The following is an 18,261-nucleotide window of genomic DNA, read 5'->3' as shown; positions in this document are numbered from 1 at the left end:
AAAGCACTACTACCAGACTTTGAGTCCAAGAAATCTTTCTTTTGACTCCTTAGCTCGCCAAGCACTCATCAATGGGATAGGGGGCAAGGCAATCTGAAATGTGGAGATAGGTGATTGGAGGCGAGGAGAGGTGAGGTAATTGTTGACCTGCACAAGCGTCGTCAGACTTCATGGCTCTTCAAAAGACCCATGTTCACAAAATGGCGATGTTCTCATGATCTGAGGGTAGAGTTTTTAGCCTCTTGGCATCAAAAGGTCATCTATCAGACATCTGCATGGGCCCAGTTGATGAGTTGGTGGTCTCGACTGGCCTGGAGTGGACAAAGGGGTTCTAATTCCTGAAAAACAGGTCACATACCCATTACCATGGTGACTCAGGCTCCAAGAAGATGTTATCTGTAGAAGCCTAGTGGGAGTCAGATAGCATATTGCCTAAACAGCACAGTTAACAATGGGTGGTTAAACAGCTAAAAGCTATAATCAGTAGTTGCAAAAAGGAAAAAAACTGTAGTTCCTAGGTACTTAGTCATCAATGACTAACTCTCTGCCAGTTTCACTGTAACCCTCCCTCTCCTCATCCATATAAGGCCCAGGGGCTGAGGGAGTCTACAATTACTAACGTCCTTCTGAGATTCGTATCCAGAGATTTACAAAGGAGAGGCAAGACGGCAGATTGCCCATTTCACTTTTTGTTTCCTTTTTTTTTAAAATTGTGGTAGAGTATACATAATGTAATTTTGTCATTTTAACCATTTTCAAGTATACAATTCAGTGGCATTAATTACTGACTTAACTGAGGCTGTCATAAAAATATACCATAGGCTGGTGGCTTAAACAACAGAAATGTGTTTTCCTCCAGACTAGAAGACTGGAGACTAGAAGTCCAAGATCAAGGTGCCAACACGGTCAGTTTCTGATGAGAGCTCTCTTCCTGGCTTATAGGTGGCCAGCGTCTTGCTGTGACCTCAGGTGGTGGGAAGAGAGAGAGAGCAAACTCTCTGGTGTCTCTTCTTATAAGGGCACTAATCTCATCTTGAGGGCCCCACCCTCATGACCTCAAAACCTAATTATCTCCCAAAGGCCCCATCTCCAAATATTACCACACTGGGTGTTAGGACTTCAACATATAAATTTGTGGGGGACACAATTCAGTCCATAGAAACTACATTCACAATGTTATTCAACCATCACCACCATCCATTTCCAGAATGTTTTATCATCCCAAACAGAAATTCTGTGCCTATTAAACAATAACTCTCCCATTCTCTCCTCCCCGCAGCCCCTGGTACCTCTATTCTACTTTCTGTCTCTATGAATTTGCCTATTTTAGGTACTTCATACAAATGGAATCAACAATAATTGTCCTTTTGTGTCTGGCTTATTTCACTTAGCATAATGTTTTCAAAGTTCAACTATGTTGTAGCATGTATCAATTTTATTCTGTTTTAAAGCTGAATAATATTCCACTGTATGTATATACCACACTTTGTTTATCCATCGCTCATCTATCAATGGAAATTTATGTTGCTTCTACCTTTGGGCTATTGTGAATAATATTGCTATGAATTGGTGTAGATGTATCTATTTGAGCCCTGCTTTCAATTCTTTTGAATAGAAGTGGAATTGCTGCATCATATGGTAATTCTATGCTTGAATTTTCGAGGAACCACCAAACTATTTTCCATAGTGGCTGCACTATTTTACATTCCCACCAACAATGCACAAAGGTTCCAATTTCTCCACATCTTCATCAACACTTGTTATTTTCCTTCTTAAAAAATATATATTAGCCATCCTAATGGGTGTAAGGTGGTATCTCATTGTGGTTTTGCCTTGCATTTCCCATTTCACTTTTAAGCCCAGCATATCTATTACTTGCACTTGTCTTCTAGCTTGGTTTGCAAATTTTGAGGTGGAGGGTAGAGAGAGGAGAGAGACTATAAGAAAATACCGAAAGAGTTATCTCCTGAAAAATTGTCACACAACCATAGTATTCTAATAGTAAGTAAAACTAAAAGAAGAGCAAGATAGTCTCAACTACACCACAGAAGAAGACTCTGCAGCCTTAGCAACAGAAGGACTCCAGACGAGGTGGAACTCAGGAGCAGTCGTAATCCTGCCGAGCAAAGGCAGTGGAAATAGCAATGCCAAATGGAAGGGGCTGGAGCCGGAGATGATGAATTTAACCACCAACACCTCCTGACTACACTTGTTCACAAGCCCATCACAAACACCTGTGAAACACCTCCGAGGTTCCCCTGAAACACCTGGTGATGCGTATTGCAGGGTGTAGGGGAGGGCAAAAGAACACACGCTGACCTTTTTCTCACTCTTGTAACGCTAATAAGCATGAGTTTCTATTTCCTTAGGCTAGATTCCTAAAACTAGAATTGCTAGGTCAATATTTTTAAAGGTTTTACTTTCCAGAAAAATTGTAGCAATTTGCTTATTTAATCATTTCTTGATTTCTACTTAAATATAAGGATTGAGTTGATCCTATTCCTCATTTGCAAAGCCTCCGGCATTGGTTTCATTTATTTATTTACTATTCTCTTTTATCAATATTCTCCAATCTCATTCCCCTTTCCCACCATAGGAAATGACTCCAGTGTGTTTAGTGTATATCTTTTTGTTTGTGTTTATTTTAAATGTGTATTACTGTTTTAACTGCATGTATTTTTTTCTTATGTAAATAGTACTGTACGATATATTTTTTTCTTTTTTTGAGGAAGATTAGCCCTGAGCTAACTGCTGCCAATCCTCCCCTATTCGCTGAGGAAGACTGGCTGTGAGCTAACATCCATGTCCATCTTCTTCTGCTTTATACATAGGATGCCTACCACCGCATGGCTTTTGCCAAGCGGTGCCATGTCTGCACCCAGGATCCGAACCAGCGAACCCCAGGCCGCCGAAGCGGAACATGCACACTTCGCTGCGCCACCCGGCTGGCCCCTCTTTTTTTTCTTCCTTGCAGCAACATGTTTTTAAGATCTAGCCCATTGTTTCTAACTATTGCATAGTACTCCATCCACCACATTTTACCTAAGGACTTCACTTATGGACACAAATTGTCTCCAACTCCCCACAGCCAAAAACAAAGCTGCTGTGAATATCTTTATACGCTTCCCTTATGAGGCCTATGTGAGAATTTCTCTGGGTCATATATCCAGTAGCAGAATTGGATATATAACCAATTTTTTTCTCTTTTATGTTGTGATTTTCACTTTTTGATTATTGATAAGGATAAATATGTATATGTGTATTTCTTTAACCACTATATTCTTCCAAGAATTTTCTGATCACACTCTTACACCCATCCTCCATTGCTTCTTTAAAGACTAATTTAGCCCAGAATTGATCCTAACACATTGAATAAAGGTGAGAGATGAGTCTACACATGAGTCTATAATGATACTCAAAGAGAGAAAGGAAGAGAGAAAGGAGAAAAAAACTCACTTGCCACCAATGGAAATACTGACACTAACTCCTCTGTCAGGAAATTGGTAAGTAAAGAGAAAGAATGAAACATTGAATCTGCCATTTTAGGAAGAAATTATTTCATCTCCCATTGATGAGGGAAAACTCTTCTTTATAGAAGAAAGTCAGCTAATAAGTAGAGAGGAACTGATAGAACTAGAAAATCACCATTTTGCAATCTCCAATGAGATAATTGATTCAGGCAAGGATCATCAGTGAATGTAAAACTACTAAAAAAGTAAGACAGAAAAAGACCAATCTACCATTGTATCTATTTCCTACCCCTCACTTGCCCTATGAACACTTCCAATTTGCCTTCTGCTGCCACCATTTATTAAAACTGCAGTGCTTGAAGGACAATGGTGACTCTTCAATTGCTAAATGCAATGGCCTTTTCTCACCCTGCATGATCTTCTTCTGATATTTGACATTAGGGGCCACCTCCCTTTTCTTGTAAGTCTCTTCTTTCATCCACAAAAGACTGGTTATCTGTTGCTGTACAACAAACCCAACTAACATTAAGTGGCTAAAAATAACAATTTATTATTATTTCTCACGGTTCTGTAGGTAGACTGAGCTCAGTTGGGTGGTTCTCACTCAGAATCTCTTATAAGGTTGCAGTCAGATGGTGGCTGGGGTGGAGGCATCTGAAAGCTCATCTGGGCTAGATATCTAGGATGGCTTCCTCCCTCGCTTTTCTGGTACCTAAACTGAGATGGCTGGCAAAGCTGGGGATTAGCAGGGTGTCCCTCTCTCTCAATGTGGCTAGGTTGGGATTCCTAATCCCTACTGAGCATGGTAGTCTCAGGAGAGACAGACTTCCTCCATGGTACCTAGCTTCCCCAGAGCAATTGTTCCAAGTGTCCCAGGTGGAAGCTGCAAGGCTCCTTTTTGAGACAATAGCCTTTCTCACCCAGTATGCATCATCCACTATTTCCAGCATTGGTTTCTTTAGAGGGTAAAAAGAACCTAAAGAAGCTTCCAAAGCTGAGTGTAAAACCCATCCAAGTTTTTATTGTTTCATTTTTAACTATGTATATATCCATATCTATCCCAAAAGCAATTTTGAAATACTCACTTTTTATCAAGTGAAAGCATTATCTTTCGGAAGCATTTAACTTAGCTTTCATAGAAGGAGGAGCTATCTTTCCTTTTGTACTTGTGTTTCTGCAGTTTACTTACTATTTAATTAAAAACATAACTGCAGTAATAAATACAACTAACATAAACAGGTTTGGGGACAAAGTTCGGTATACAGAGGCTTAATTTGGTACTATATTTTACACGGAATGGAAAGCATTGGTTAACCTGGTTAATCAGTTAAAAGATTTTCTAATATCTATTTTATTGAACATTTTGAACTGGAGGTAACATAAACCAACTTAAGAAACATAGAATTTATTGACTTCTATAACTCCAAATCTGGGGTAGATGTGGCATGGCTCCATTCAAGGGCTCAAATGATGTCATCAGCTCCCAATCTTCCTCCATCTTTCAGCTGTGCTCACCACCATGTTGGCTTCAGATGAGATTCCATGTGGTGGCAAGAGGGTGGTGGCAGCTCCTAGCACAGAAGAGAGAACACGTATCCCTCTCCGCAATCCTAGCAAAGGACTCACTACTTTCCATTGGCTAAGATTGGCTACGTGCCCCCCGTACCGATCTGAGGCCAGGGCAGTGTGATGACCTGATTGATTAGGGCTGAGTCCTTTGCCCCCCTGAAGCCCTAATTAACCCCATGGACTGGGAAGAATTGTCTTGGAGTGTGCCAGCATGGTATTATAGAAGTCCATTCCTGCGGTGATGATTGAAAGAAGGACTATGTGCTTGAGGGCAAGTGTTAACATCTTGCTCCTCCCTGTACTCCCACCCGACATACGCAGCACCCTGCATGTTCCCTGGCACACAGCAGGCATTGCTTATTGTGAACTAAAAATCACAAGCATCTTTCTCTTTATTTACTGTGCATCTTAAGGCAATTCATAGAAGATTCGTCCTTGGTGTGCAAAATGCCAGTCCCCATCTGCCTAAATTTTGTTGTCTTTTGATCTCTCACGCTGTCAAAAGGCCGCAAAGCATAGGTATGAACTCAGAGACCAACAGAGTTGAGCTCCGTATGGAACTCCCTGAGTAAAGTCTTTCCTCTCCATCTCACCTCTTGCATGGTGCTTTATAATGCTGCTTATGATGAGGCGGTGGTTTTAATTTCACCTTCTGGGTTTATACTAGAGCTATTTTTAAGGAGTCTCCTTGGGTCGTCCCCCTACATCCTTGCACTCCCTCCCCTCTTCCCTTGGTCTCTCCCTTTCCCGCAGCCACAGCTGCCTGGCTCTAGGGCACTCAGAAGGCACTGTTGCCTAGGCAACCCAGAAGAGGACTTCAGTCTACTGTCTGCCCAGAGGGGTTGGGCTGTTCCTAAAACAGGAAGAGTTCACGGGGCAGGGGACCTGACTGCCCAGTACAGGGCATGTTTGGAAGTAAACAGACCACTGGCATGCTGCCTGCCAGAAGAGAAGGGAATATCATTGGTGTGATTGTCTGAGTGTTGTACAAGCAAACTGCCAAGGATGCTATGGCCAGCTAGGAGAACAGGAATGGGACAGGAGAAGGAAGGCCTGATGCATCTTGGGCTCAGATCTGCAGCGTTGGAGTTAAATGACTGAGGCTCTGTATTAGTTTCCTGGGACTATGGTAACAAAGTACTATTGGCTGGGTGGCTTAAAATAACAGAAATGTATTGCCTCACCGTTCTGGAGGTGAGAAACCCCAAATGAAGGTATCGGCAGGACCTCACTCCCTCTGAGCCTGTAGGGGAATCCTTCCTTGCCTCCTCCTGGCTGCTGGTGGTATATGGCAATCATTGGCCTTCCTTGGCTTGCAGCTGCATGACTCTGAGCTGCCTCATGGTCACATGGTATTCTCCCTGTTGGTTTCTTTACGTGGCCATCTTCTTATAAGGATGCCAGTCATATTGCATTAGGGGTCCACCCTACTCCAGTATGACTTCATCATAACTAATTACATCTGTAATGACTCTATTTCCAAACAAAGTCATATTCTGAAGTATCTGGTGTTAGAACATCAACATACCTTTTTTAAAAAATATTTTTCTTTTTTTTCAAGGAAGATTCACGCTGAGCTAACTTTGTTGCCAATATTCCTTTTTTTTTTTTTTGCTGAGGAAGATTAGCCCTGAGCTAACATCTGTGCCAATCGTCCTCTATTTTATATGGGGGTCACCACCACATAATTGTTAAGGAGTGGTGTACATATGCACCTGGGATCTGAACCTCCAAACCCAAGCCACCGAAGAAGAGCATGCTGAACTTAACCACTGTGCCACGGAACCGGCCCCTCAACATACCTTTTTTTTTCAGGATACACAATTCAGCCCATAACAGGGTCCCAGACAGGTATGAAAAAATGGAGAAAACAGTTTTAGAAGTTCCCGTAGTATAGGACAAAGGCGTGGAAAGGTTATTTGATCAGGCTAAGAAAGGCCTGGAACACCAGGATGAGGAGTTTGGTTTTTATTTAGCAGAGGAGAGTCATGAAGCTTCTCGAAGCAGTATGACTACCTGTGTGACTCCCTACGAGACTCAGGGTTTTTATCATCAGTTGCTTTTAAGTTTTTAGTATCAGTGGAATGAGCCACACCTTTCTCCAACGCATACACCTCAACTACCAGCTTAACTCACACGCCAACGACATAGTGGAAGCATGGCAAAAGCCTCCAAAATGGATAGCACAGAGTTTGGTGCAGTTTAGAAGTACGACCACCACTTGCCAGCTGTGTCAGCCACAGCTGCCTCATCAGTCCAATGAGGATAATAAGAGTGCCTATCTCACAGAGCAGTTGGAGGGATTAAATGAAGATTTTATACATATATCTTAGAAGAATGCCTGGCAAAGGAAGAACTCAACAAATGTTCACAATTATTATGCAAAGATGAACGGTTCACGTGGCCAAGAAGGGCAGGAAAAGCAATTATAATTAGTGTCGTTTGTAAGACTATGGACCCTGGAACTAATGCCTCCCCTCCTTCTCCCCTCCAGGAACAACAGTGTCTCACATTTGCACAGCACCTATTTTCCAAGTACTCTGCCCTCAATTCTCCTTCTCTCTATGTAATCCTTGTGAGGTAACCTACCTAATCTTCTGAGATAGTCAGGGCTCTCATTACTATCTCCATTTTGCAGATTAGAAACTGAGGCCCAGATTGGTTAAATCAGCTTCTTCCAACATTTTTTCTTCTGAGATATGTATGACAGATGATGCTTTCAGGTGGACACACTCCCATGTGTAACTCCTGCCATGTCTTCATCCCTTTCTCTCCTACTGCAGAGTATTTGATGCTATGAAGCCATTAAGAAGGGCAAGTAGAGCTAGGGGTAATTGAGGTGGAAATAGATCTTTGATATATTGTTATTTAAAAAATCAGATTACAAATTGACTCTTTATAGTAATATCCTATGTGTGTTTACTCACCTAAAGTTGTCAGAAAGGCCACAGAGGAAACTGTTAACAGTGGTTAACACTGGAATTGAGGAGTGAGAGGTGGTAAAGTCGGGGGAGGGAGATTTCACTTTTGCTTTATGCAATTTTTAAATAAGCATGTATTATTTTCATAATGAAAACTTAATTCCATTTTGAAAATAAAACTATGCAGGCAACATTATTGTAGTCATGCCTTGAATCTGCTCTGAGTTTCTTCAAGGAAGTCATTCATGAATATGCATAGACTATCTCTGGAAGGATATTTACGAAGCTGATGACAGTGGTTGCCTCTCAAGAGGGAGACTGCGGAACGGGTGTTTGGAGTCAGGGATGGGAGGAAAATGGACTGTTCACTGTATACGCTTTTATAAGATTTATTTTGTTTTCAACCAAATGCATGTATTATGTATTCAAATGAGTTGAGAAAATTATTAAAAGCTTCAGTGATTTATAATCACCAGTGAGTAATTTGTAACTCACCTCATGACTGATCACAACACACTTGTGCTTTACACAGGATTAGGTGCCCAGCAGAGGGCTGAGATCCAGACCCAGGACTTCTGGCTCCTAGTCTGTGGCTTTTTACACTACATCATTGCTCAGGATGGTTACTTCAAGGCTGCACCCTCCCACTCCCAATACCCCCGGGCTTACACCCAGGCTCAACAAACCATGGCAGTAACATCACAATTGTCATGGCAGAAAGGTCATGACTGTGGAGTCAACTCTCAAACCAGTCTTTACCAACCATGCACCTATACTGTTTCATCTACTTTCCTTTTTCCTCACTGAGACATAACTTACGCGTAGCGAAGTGTACAAATGTTAAATGTTCACCTCAACAAATTTTTATAGTTGTTTATCGTGTAACTACCATCCAGTTCAAAATACAAATGATACCATCTTTCCAGAAGGCTCCTGCATGCCCACTACAGTCCATAGCACCCCCTAAATATTACCACTACTGACTTCTATCGTCATAGATTAATTTTGCCTGTTTTTGAACTTCACATAAGTGGAATCATAAAGTATCTTCTCATTGGTGTCTGGCTCCTTTTGCTCAACACTATTTCATGAGCTTCACCCATGCTGTGTGCAGCTGTCATCTGCTCACACCAGGAGCAGAAGTGCTGAACTGTAGGATATACATATACTTAGCTTTATATAGACTGTCAAGCAGTTGGCCAATGTAGATGTACCATTTATACTCCCACCAGCAACAGAAGAAAGTTCCAGCTGTCCCACATCCTCATTCACGCTTGGGATTGCCAGTCCTTTTAATTTGAGCCATCTTGATGGGAGCCGCCAACTCTGTTTTGATCTCCCCCTTGTTTCTCTGGTTCCCCATCTGCTCAGACCCCTGGCTTAACAGCTCCTCAATGGACCCTTAGGACTTAGGACTCCTGACCAATGCTCCCCGCCCTTCTTTCCTGGAATAGATCCCTCTTCCCAGCCACTGAATGAATCCTAGTGCTCACCACAAACGAATCTGATCTCTGCTACAGGCTGAGACCCAATTCCAGAGCAGACTGGGCCCTAATGCTAATCAGAGACAGGTCTCTGCCCTAGTCATAGACCATACTCACAGCCCACCACAGACGGAGCCCTAATCACAGCTAGAGGATGAACCCTGATCCCAACCACAGTCTGAGCCATGATCCCAGTAGCAGCGTGAGCTCTCATCCTAGATAAGGGCTGAGCCCTGACCCTACTCACAAAGTGACCTGATCCAAACTCACACTGAAAATTACAATGGGCCTAGCACACAGAAACTATTATTACCAAATGTGAAAATGGGAGAATAAAATGCATTGTGGTCTCTCTTCAGTTCACTTCAAATTTTAATTGTAACTGAATTTTGCTAAGTTAGAGAGAGAGACTATAATCAACCCCACGCTGACATGTTGTAAAGAACGGGCTGGAGGCAGGGGAGTGGGGCTCAAAGAAGCCTAAAGCAGAGCTGGCCCTGCAGATGGTGGTGGAAAGATGGGTAACCCTCCTCCTGTCCTCACTTGATGGCAGGCTTATTTTAAGGGCGCTTTAATAGCTTTAAAAATGGATTCAAAGAACACTGGGGGAAGCCTCTGATTTTGAGGCTTCTGCTTACGGGGGCTTTTTTTTTTTTTTAACAATGGTATCTGACTCCCAGGGAGGTCTGTTGCTTCATTACATTCTGATCATATTGCTTTTCACATCCCCCTCCCTCCAGTGGCTGTTGGAGAGGAAAAAAGAACCAGTGCCTTCAAGAATAAATGCTCAGATGTTCTGCTTGAGCTCTGTCTGCTAAACAGCAGCAAGCTGAAAACACAATTTTCACTTTTTCTCATGCCCTTGAGAAAAACCTTGATTTCACCCTTAATACTAGGAGAAGTGCCCCCTGAATGGACCGTGTCCCGTGAAGGATGGCTGAGGGGTCTACAGTGCAGAGTGTGGTGCTTAGTACTGGGATTACTGGCTCCTGGTAGATGCTCAAATATGTATTGAGGCAGCAACAGAAATCTACATAGGAAGACAAATTTATAAAAATTCTAAAATATAAAACAGCCTAAAAGCCAAATGGAAAGTAATTTTTTTTCTTTTTGAGAGTCCGAAAGCCTATCTGCAAAAGCGATTATGAAATGAACACTTGCTTTGCTTTCAGCCTAGCTTACTGCTGGAGACTAGTCTTCAAAACTGCCACTTTCTAGCTCTGGGACAATAAAACACATTTCAATGGAAGATCAGTGAGCACCATCTGCACACACTGACATCAGAGGGGCTGAAGCAGAACGGACACAGACAGGTAACTTTCAACTCAGGAGACATCCCAACAGCACTGCAAAATGTCCTACTACTTCAATGCTTGCTACTCTCTCTTCCAGGGAGGTATTTTGCCTCTTACCACTTCTTCCCTCTGTTTTTTCCTTCAGCAGGGTCAAATGATTATATATATCAAAATTCACAATCTGTCCCTTATTTCTACATGTATTTTACCACAAAAGCAGACAATGCAGGAACAGCTTTCCACATCCTGACCTGAGGGAAGTACTGATAAACCCCAGTGCGATCCCATCATTCTCCTCCTCCACCTGCCCAGCATCACTCCAGGTAACTGTTCTGACCAGTCCCTGGAACAGCAGTAATAGCCATCTAAGCAGAACAGGATAAAAAAATCAAACAAACTGCTTTGGGTAAGGCCTCTAGGCGAGAACTGTTTATTCTCCTTGTGTGAGCAGAACCCCCAAGTCAAGTGTCACCTAGCCCTCAAGGAGTAATGGATGCTGTTTATAACACACACAATGAAACTCTCACTGACGTGCATGCACACACGTACACACACACACACACACGCATACACACACCCCTACCTTTTGAAAGGACTCCACACAGGGACTACTGACTCTGTTGGGTTGTGCTGAATTAGAATGCGTCCTGTGTTCCAATACACTAGAAGTGGAGTAAGATACAAAGGAAATGGGGAGAGGAGAACAGGAAACTTACTGATGGCTGGAGCAGTCTGGAGAACACTGAGCGACCATTGCACCCTGGTCCAAGCCCTCCAAGGGTAGAACATGCCCAATTTCTTTCTGCTTCCAGGAGACTCTGCTAGAGAGCTTCAAGAAGAACCTTCAATGGTCATGACTTAGTAGTTAAACTATATCACCAAACTCTCAAATTGTCACTCCTGAAACAGATCTTCCACTGACTAAAAAAAAATGACTATAGTTCACATAGAAGCATCCATCATGTGGAAGATAATTCACTTTGTGCTAACTTGTCAATGGCATGAGGACAAATGTTACTGGTGCCTGAGTATATCCCCTACTGCCAGCCATACTCAGCCTTCCTTGAAGTCCCCAAGAGCTTTGAAGACCAAATACTATTTCTTCCAACCTTAGGACAGGAGGTCCATTTCCTGCCAGTTATTGGCACTAAGGTCACTTTGGAGAAGAAAATGAAAAGGCAATATCTGCTGGTGTCTTGGAACCCTGGCTTCTTTCTGAGGAAGAGATACAGGATGGAGTGAATCCATGTGTGATCTTGACAAAACCCCCTGCTAGTGGATGTATGGATGACGCTCAGGCAGGTGATTGAGATTCTGAGGGCAGTGAGCCTTAGAGAATCAATGTACTGAAGCAACTGGAATGTTCACGGGCCATTGGGAAAGAGCCTGGGCTGTGGATGAAAATCATCCAGGCTGGGAATCACTCAAGCTGAGACAGCTCGTCTTGCCATGACGTTTCCCCTGAAGTGAGATGACAAAGAACCTTTTTAGATGGAACTATGAACATGTGGCTTTTACGTCCCACGAGAGACAACAGCCTGGGACTCACAAATCTAGTTCTGCCCTCTCTCTTATGATTTTTTTCTGGAGTCCTTTAGAGAATCCTTCCTTTGGTGACCCTTGTCAGTGAGGAAGGCAGAAGCTTTTGGAAAGACATAAATGATGACAGTAGAGCCTGGCAGGATTTTCATGAGCCTACAGCAATCCTTGTCGGATGGGGGGATTGGAGAAAATAGAATGAGGGAGTTTCAAAGAACAAATTCGAAATTTTCTATGTTGTAGAGAGCAGAGGTCCATGCACGATGGCCCTTGGGCTGAAAATGCAGCTGTCTGTTGTGTAAGAAATATTAATTGGGAGCATCACCACCCTCATTAGATCCATTGAGTCTATGGTGGCATTCCTACCACAATGGCAGAACTGAGTAGTGGCTGCAGAGGGTGTATGTCCAACAAACACTTGAAGATTTTTGGGTCCTTTGCTCCAACACTTTGTTGACCCCAGCCATAGAATGCAACATGCTGGTGTACATGCAGACATGCTAAACTGTGGAAACAAAAAGAAAATAAGCGCCAGGAAACAAACAAGAAAGATTGCACCTATTTTAAGTGAACGCGCAGCAGAGAATCGGAATGCTTAGAAATGAGCGGTGAAAGAGTCCTAGGGGACCAAGGAACCAAGAAAGACAAGGGAATTCCCCGAAACGTGCCTAATCTAATCAGGTCTCCTCCTCCACCTAGGGTGTGGTTCCCAGACACACTCTTGGTCCCACCCAGCAGGGAGCCTGGGGATCTTATAAAAGCCGTGGCCTCTGCCCATCTGCTCATTGCCCAGTCCACTCCTCAGCTCTCCAGATGTGTGGCTCAGGAGGGAGACATGGATGAAATGGAAGCGGCTATGCACGGCAGGAGGCTGGCCAGGAGCACCCAGGGAGACAAGGCCCCTCCCACAGGGAAGACCAAGGGACTGACTCCAAGGGAAATGTGTTTTGAAGAGAAGGAGTATGATTGCCATCCCTATGAAAGGCGGAGAAAGAAGGGAATCCTAGAGACTGCAGAGGCCTCTCACAGCAGAGAAGGTAGGCTTCCACCTTTTTTGCAGAGATGGTTTCGTGCTAGGATTGGGAGGGTTGGGGAGACACAAGAGATGGGACTGGGATGGGCAAATCAGCAGGTCCCAGAATCTCTGGCCTTCCCACAGCTGAAAGTAGTGAGGGAAACCCAAAGGGAAGACCAGCTTCCTTGTGGTCAGGGCTCTGCCAGCTGAGCCATTCTCCAGGTCTGGACACCAGGCAGGGTTTCCAGGAGCATGCATACCAGGCGGCTCAGGCAACCAGAGAGTGACAGGGAAGGTAGGGCCCTGGGGAGCTGCCCACGAGGCTATGGGCGGCTGGAAGGAACCAGAATCTGGCAGTGGGGCTAGGATGGACCCGGGTTGGACTTGGAGCCTCCTCTAATCCACCCTTCCCTAGATTCCAGAGCAAAGTCAGGGGCCACTCACTACTCTCCTCCTCTCCAACCACAGGGATCACCAGGCCGAGCCTGGCGGCCAAGGGCTCCAGGCGCAAGCGCAGGAGAAGCCCTGAGGGCTCCCCTGGCAGTAGCTACCAAGAAAACGGACACAGAGAAGCGAAGGTGAGGAGACGACCATCCCCAGTTAAGGGGAGACCAAAGGACAAGCACGACCCCAGCAGAGCAGGATGTCCGTGCAGAGCAGGTAGGTTTCTGGGCTGGGCCTTGGCACAGGTGGGGATGATGCCGACCCTGGTGTCGGTTTCCCCGCATTGAGTCCAGCATGTGTGGGGTTGAAACCGAGGCGCTTGTTCCCTGCTTGCTCTCTGGCTTCCTGGCTCCGGGGTCCACTGTGCTCCATGGAGGCGGACGCCGTCGGGGACGGGCACCTGGGCCATCTCCTCCCCACGGGGAGATGCGGGCTGGTGGGAGGGCTGCTGACCGGCGGGGTCGCGGGCTCCCTCCTCTCTGCAAGTGTCTCGGGCCGGGGACAAGCTGGTGGGGGGGGGCTCCGACCAGCGGGCCGTGGGCTCCCCCTCCCCTACCTAAAGCCCCAAATAGAGGCCCTTCCTTTTGGCTTTTCGGGGAGTTTGGGATTTCAGCGTTAGCTGCCCTCTCTCCTTGCTCAGCGCTGTGCGAAAATAAAGTTCCTACTTTCTTCCACCACCCCCGGTGTCAGAGATTGGCTTGCTGCGCAACGGGTGAGCGAACTCACTTCAGGTTCAGTAACAGGGAGGTGGGTGCGGGACCTCGGTGGCAAACCGAGCACCCACGGGGAGGGGACAGACACGGGCCCTGGGGAGATGCTCCTTGAGCCCTTTCAAAAGGGCTGAGAGGAAGGCATGCAGGACTTGGCGCAGGTTCGGGTCAGATTCTGGAAGGGAACCAGAGGCTGGCATGCCTGGGAGAGCGGGATGGGGGCCAGGGGGCTGGAGTCGGGAGCAGGACCGGGAAGCGGCTCTGGGGACCTTGGCAAGGAGTCCCAGGGGCCGCGCGCACTCACCGCAACACCTCCCTTTCTCTCTCCCGCTTAGGTTCTGCCCACACCGCCCCGCAACTCAAGAACAGGAGGACCCTGCCCGGGTCTCCAGAGAGGACCGCCGGCCGCGGACGCCGCCAGGACAGGCGAGAGGCCGGGCCCGCCTCCCCAAAGTGCCGCCGCCACCTGTCGCCAGAAGCCCGCGCGCCCCTGTCGGGGCCCCTGTCCCGGCTCTTCAACCACGTGGGCGCGCTGGACGTGGCCCTGGGCGAGCTGCGGGCTCCCGGGGGCGCCTTCCTGCCGCTGCCCGCCCGCGGCCCGCAGCCGGCCGCCTCGCAGCGCGCCTGGCTCTCCTGGCAGCTGGCGCAGGCGGGGGCGACCCTGCACGGGGCGGGCGCGGCGCTCGACGCCCTGCTCTCCGCCGCTCAGCCCCGGCCCGCCTGCCCGCAGCCCTCCCTGCCGGCGGCTCCGCGGCCGTAGGGGCCGCGCCCCGAGCCCTAGCCCGCGTCCTCGCCCTTCCCCGGGCCGCTCCCGTCTGCCCCGGAGCCCGTCCAGACTCTGCCCTCCCGACTCCCCGAGCAAGGGTCCGTGGCGGCATCTTGCACACCCAGGCGACGAGCTCCCTCCCACAGCGCGACACCATCCACCTGTCTGGGAAACAGTGTTAGGCACCGACCAGACCTCCCTCCCTTCCTACCGGATCCCCGCTCAGGGAAAGGGCTCCTCCTTTCCAGAAGACAGCGAAGATGAGCGCTCAGAGGAAAACCTTTCTTCTCTTCTGGTGCCTCAGATTATCGAGAGTGACGCGATTTGTGCCTTTTCATCCCTTGATGTTTTCCTATTTAAGTTCAAAAGTAAAATGCTTGATATATGTATGTATATATATATGTGTGTGTATATATATATATATATATTTCCGCCGTGGCTTCTACTGTAAAGCACAATTGTCTTTGGTTTTTACTAGAGATTGGGTTTCTTCAAGGTGAAAGCATAGAGATATAGCTTGAGCAAATCTTCAACTGAATGAGCAATCTGGATTACATAAAGGATTTTGCAGGGGTTTTTGGTGTTGAAGTTAAAGTCACATGCTTCCTTAGTTATGGATCACTATGTTCTACATGTCCTGCAATAATTTTTTTAAGATTTCAAACCTTGGCCACTGAGAATATATAAATGTCCTCGCGAGTGTTCTTTGGTGTCCTGAATCTTTCATTCATCCTTTATTTTCATATTTCAGTCATTCCTACTTTTATTCTATGCCTCTTCATTGTTTCAACTTTAAAGAGATTTTACCTATATACCTAGAATGCACAGTGGTGTAAGTGCACGCATCAATAAAATGTTCACAAATATATACAAACCCAGGTAACCACACTCCAATCAAGGCTGAGGATGTTTCTATCGTGGTACTTTGCAATCTTTACACCACTACCCAATATCAAAACCCAGAACTTTTGTCTCTTCTTGTAAGTAATTCCTTTTGACATTTGTATTGAGCTTTGTATCTCATTATTTGATTTATTGTCCTAGTCATAACGTTTTCTACTTGCACTGCACACCACTCCTTCTTGAATCTTACTCCATCACTTACCCTTAATAACATAGAATGATATACATGGATGACATGGAAAAGGTTTCAGTGACAAGAGCCCTGGCAGTGAGAACTTTGAGAGTGGATGCCTTTTGCACAGCAAATGTGAAGGTATTTTCTCTGAGGGAATCTTATCCCTTGAAGAGAAAGGAGAAGAGTGAGGACCCTATAAAGGACGGAGGAAAAGAGTTCCATGAAGTCCCAGGAGGGCTCTCAGGAGGAGATAAGGAAGGTTTCAGATTCTTCTTTGTGAAGATTAGCGTTGGGAGGTGGCACTGGCATTTGCACAAGCATTTCCTTCTGTCTGAAATGCTATTTAAATTAACTCTTGTTCAGCTTTCAGAAATCAATTCAAATGTTCTTTCTTCAGGAAAAGTTTCATAATTTCTAAGAGTAGATTACAAGCTCTCATGGCACCATGTATCTTTTCCTCAAAGCACTTACCATAGCTATAATTTTACATTTTTTGTGTGCTCTTATTTGCACAATACTGGCCTCCTCCCCTGGATCCTAAGCTTCCTAAAGGTGGGGGCCATGTTTAAGTTTTTTCCCCATTATTGTATCCACAATGCAGGACATAGTTCCTGGCACATAGTAGATATGCAATTAAATATTTGTTGATTGAGTAATGAATTATTGAATGAATGAAGGAGAAAACATTGATATATGGGATCACACACTTTTTCCTTTTCTGGTAAAGCCTCACACAAGATCAGTTTGTAGGACATTTCCTAGAGACTATTGTAAAAAAATTCTTCATAGTCAAGAGCTAAAATGCAGGCTAATTTAGGCGACAGAGTTAGAATCTCAGGTACCTAAAATTGTATACATAGGAGAGTCAGCTGACACCAGCGGAGAAAACAGAGTTTATAAAAAGCAGAGACAATTTTTCAGGAGTTTCTTTGATATTACAATTTTTTCACTCACTTGAAAATGTCTTAACATATACAAAAACTCACATGTAAATATACAACCCACACACTGATCCTTACAATCTTTACAAAATTAATCCAAGTATAAGATTTTCTCTTTTCTTATTATCCTGGACTAGGAAATTGACTGACTCTGCCATGTGGAGAAATGATGGAACTTCTTTGGTAAACTGATACGTTCCTGGTCACCATCCCATGTCCTGTTCTCACCAACCTCCTTTATCTCCCTCATTTTCTCTTTCCTATTTCCCTCTCCTTTGCTTCCCTTCCTCCTCTGCAGTGCAGAGAATATCCTTACCCTACCTCTCCTATGCTTTTCCATCCAGTTCTTCCTCTAAATACTGTTCCCCATAAAGGCTCTCTGGGGATGACTGATCAATTACTAGAATCAAGGTGGCTTGGAGAACTGCTAAAATTTAGAACAGCATTTTGATTATGGATACATTGGAATTAGTTTGGATTTGTGAGGGAATACTGAAGCTTTTAAAGAAAGGCCTGGAGAGACTGGCCTGTCTCTCTTCTCTCAGAACTAGCTGTGAGGAGATAGAGAGCACAGAGCTATTTTTAGAAATACAAGCATTGGACCTGATTAGATGGTAATATCAGACACAATGAAAGTTAGGACTATATCTGAGGAAGACGGGAAGCAACTCTGGACACTCAAAAGATGAGGATCAAAGAATACTCTGTCAGGGACACAGGATAGGGAGCTGTGTCCCAAGTAGTTGAAGAGGAATCTCAGTTGAGCAATTATCCCTCAATTTTCGCTGAGTCCTTAGTTTTCTTTTGCTACATAACAAATTATCATTAACTTTACTGGATTAAAACAATACAAGATTATTATCTCAGAGTTTCAGCAGGTCAGAAGTCTGAGCATGGCATGGCGGAGTTCTCTGCTCAAGGTTACACAAATCTGAAATCAAGATGTTGGCTGGGCTTTTTCCTAATCTAGAGGCTCCACTAGAGAAACATATGCTTCCAAGCTCCCTCAACTTGTTAGCAGAAGATCAT

General features: G+C 45.1%; 1 protein-coding gene across 1 annotated transcript in view; it reads left to right on the top strand.

Annotated features, from left to right (window-relative positions):
- Positions 1-18,261, top strand: part of LOC103565843 (major allergen Equ c 1) — a 195,798-nt gene that overhangs the window by 98,871 nt on the left and 78,666 nt on the right. The gene's annotated exons all lie outside the window — the stretch shown is intronic.

The sequence above is a fragment of the Equus przewalskii genome, chromosome 26 (assembly GCF_037783145.1).
Source record: "Equus przewalskii isolate Varuska chromosome 26, EquPr2, whole genome shotgun sequence".
NCBI classification, from domain to species: Eukaryota; Metazoa; Chordata; class Mammalia; order Perissodactyla; family Equidae; genus Equus; species Equus przewalskii.
Note: the sequence above shows the minus strand (reverse complement) of the source record. Positions and strands in the feature narration are given on the sequence as shown.